Below are 3637 nucleotides of genomic sequence, written 5' to 3'. Positions count from 1 at the left end.
AACAGGCAAAGGCAGCATTGGAAGTTTCAGCTTCACGGATGAAATGGTACTTCGACGAGAAAAAGGGAGAAGTCTCATTCAAAGTCGGAGACCTAGTACTACTCAAGGGAAAGGATCTCAGAGTAAAAGTCAAGTCCGTGAAGCTAGGCACACAAAACTTCGGACCTTACAAAGTACTTCAGAAGCTAGGCCCAGTCACATTCAAACTGGAACTGCCTAAGCAAATGAAGGTCCACCCAGTCTTCCATGCTAGCAAGTTGATCATGTACCATCAAGACACGGTCACAAACCACGAACCTCCAAAGCCCCCAGCTATAGAAATCGAAGGAGAACCAGAATTGGAAGTTGAAGAAATACTAGACTCTAAGGTCATAAGGGGAAGGGTCCAATACCTCATCAAATGGAAAGGCTATGACCATTCTGATGATACATGGGAACCCTGAACAAATCTTACCAATGCCGACGAGCTTCTTCAAGAATTCCACCAGCAACACCCAGATGCAGCCAAAGCACCAATCAGGGTCGTCACTTTTGATGGAAAACGCTTCGAATTATCCTCATATGAAGTTGCACCGATCTCCACACACTGAATCAACATGTCCGACCATCCAGACGAGTTCTTCCTATATCATAAGATGACAGATCTCGCCAAATCACTGAAAAAATCCTCAAATGAAGCAGCAGGATGGGATATTTATGCAGCAGAAACACATGAAATCCCCCCGCATTCACGAGCTGTGGTAGGAACGGGAGTTGCGATTGACCCTCCCAAACGTACCTATACATGAATAGCTCCATGCAGCGGACTGGCTGTATGAGAAATTGACGTGGGCGCAGGAGTCGTTGATCCAGATTACACTGGGGAACTCAAGGTCGTACTAATCAACATAATGGATTTCGTATTTTCAGTCAAGCCGGGAGATAGGATAGCCCAAATAATCTTCGAATATTATGCAGAAGGGCTTCCCTCCCGAAGCTACCAACCGTTGCGAGCAACTAAAAGGGGTAATAAAGGTTTTGGCTCCTCGGGACAATGAGCCTTGAGAGGGGGGTAGTGTCACAGATTTTTGCCACAAAGTCCGCACGTGACTTTCCTCACACCACAGATCACGTGCTTCACCAATATCTCATGCCACTCAGCCACAGACGCGACACGTAGAGATTAGGTGATAGTCCACATCACATGTTATGGTCCAGACCCGCGGATGATACAGTCGGACCTGTCTATTCCAGGATACAATAGAGGCACCCACTTGGGAATAAAGGGAACAAGGACTATTGTTATGCATCGGCCTTCCACTTCCTATTAGTTTAGCCAGAAGCCTAGATAGGCACGATGTTCACACTGGAGAACAAAGGAGAAATCAAGATAGGCACGATGTGCACATGCATTACTGCAGCAACCATCGATCTTCCCACTTATTGTTCTACTTCCGGACATCCCATTGTTTCATGTACAGCCATTTGCTTATACTCATAGATAGGTAGCTTAGGTAAGATAGCCCGCTGTATGTGTATATAAGACCAGCCATGTAGGGGATGAAACCTCAGATTGTTTCTTCTCGTCTACCACTTGTAGCACTCACTGAGCTCACCAGCTCCTTCATATATCTCTAACCCTTTCCTGCATCTGCCACATCGACTAGTAAGTCAACAGGCTCTTGCACCATATAGGGTTCAGGGGGATTCCTTGGGATCAGGGGGATCAGGGTGGCACGTTCCACGTGACTGTCCCTTTTAGTCTTTTTGATCTCTTGTCCGGTGTTACCGTGACACATTGGAAAACAGTAGAGAAACTCTAAAAACATATTAAGCTTTGATTTGGAAAAATGGTGAAGAAATTGAAGCTTCCTCCATCATTAAATTGCTATATATGAGCATATGCTACTCAAATATGGAACAATGTGCATAATATTTCTTAACATTTTTTCAAGGCAGGGCTTTATATTCTTTTACTATATTTTCACGGTTTCTTCAGTGGAAAAATATTGCTATGCACCGTGACGCTGTGCTGATGATCACAGTGCTGGCTACTGCCTCAACAACTTTCCATCACAGGAAGTGTACATCACAGTGTTCTATTCATCTCAGCAGAATGCATTTGCTGAGTGGAGACCAAGATGAGCATTTATGGCTGTCATAACCCATTTTCTGCTCAGTGAACGATAGAGGGTGTAATCATAGTGGCAAGCTTCTCTGAAAATGTATAATTACCACGTTTAATTCTTCGCTCGCTGTACGACAGCTGCTGGAGAAATGCAGCTTTATAACCTTGAGTCAGCTGCATTTGTGCTGACAACGAAGCGTATGCAGGTGAAGAAATCTCATCACAACATACTGATCTCAAGATTGAACGGTCGGAGCCACAGACTCATCTCATACCATATGAATAACACTGGCAAAGATATCAAAGTGTTTCCAAGGAGCCCTGGCAACCACAATTGTGCTCGATAGCTATCGACCTCCAGCGCATCAAGAAGTACAAAGTACCTTTATGAACCTACTTGAAGACCTGCAAGACTTTGCACTTCATCCCATCAGGTACGTCGTTTGCGCCTTCAACTTCATTGCATCATTTACGAAAGATTCTGACAAATACGCAACTGGAGTATTCATGGTCATACTATCACTCACGGATGATAAGTTCTTTCGTGCAGTTGATAAGGTTATTATAGGAATCAATGAGTTCAACGGGCTGTCTGCTTTCACAATGAATCTCTTTTCCGCTCTCTAAGATTCTTATTTCCTTCTATATATGAGAAGTACATCGCTGACAGCGATGACATCGATAAGGTTCACGATTCAGCGTGAGATGAGATCATTAATTCCTGATCCAGTACCTGCGGCAGGGAGTATCAAGAAATAAAAAAAGCCGGTAAGGAATGTTTTTGTTGGAAGTGGCCGACCGACGGCACTTCTGGTGAAATGCGCTCAACGCATCGGGAGGGACAAGCACCAAGCGACAGCTGAAACGCATCGCAGGGCGGTACCTGGAAACAGAGCGGGCGAGTACGGAAGGGCAGAAGAAGTATAAGTACGCACCTGTACTACTGTATTCCCCAGTTGTTTGTGGCCTCACCAGCCTCTCACTCCCATTGCACCCATGAGACGGGAAGGTGCCAGCTGGTTAACACCCTTGCCGCACCAGAATTTCCTAGAGTTTTGCATGTGTATCGAACTGGTTTTTAGACACTGAAACCACTCCCATGTAACATCAAGAGACTATCGGAGCAAATTGCATGGATGATCATACAAATGAATGCTAGGAAGAACAGAACTGGAAGTTCTGACTGTTGGTGTCTGTCTATACTGTATCACGGGAGATGGTGACTACTATCAAACCCGCTCTAGACTGTATCTTGCGTTTGCAGCTCGAGCCTAACTGTTAGATGAAGTGAGGTTGGGATGATGCGCTCTCGTGTTCAATGGACGGTCGCTTACGCCGCGAATTGCGCATCGGAGGAAGCGTAACATCGATGTGCTATCAACAGCTGCGGATGGGTGCTCCTGGTGAGCTGACATCTCGTGTCGTCACACGCTTCGCAGCTTGCCGCTGAGTCTCAGAACGCTCTCATGGTTGACTTCCGGAGCCTTCTATAGGTCCTTGCATCTAGATCCCCAACGTGCGCGGCCTTTT

Source organism: Laetiporus sulphureus (genome assembly GCF_001632365.1).
Source record: "Laetiporus sulphureus 93-53 unplaced genomic scaffold LAESUscaffold_27, whole genome shotgun sequence".
Lineage (NCBI taxonomy): Eukaryota > Fungi > Basidiomycota > Agaricomycetes > Polyporales > Laetiporaceae > Laetiporus > Laetiporus sulphureus.
The sequence above is the reverse complement of the archived record's forward strand: the minus strand, read 5'-3'. Positions refer to the sequence as shown.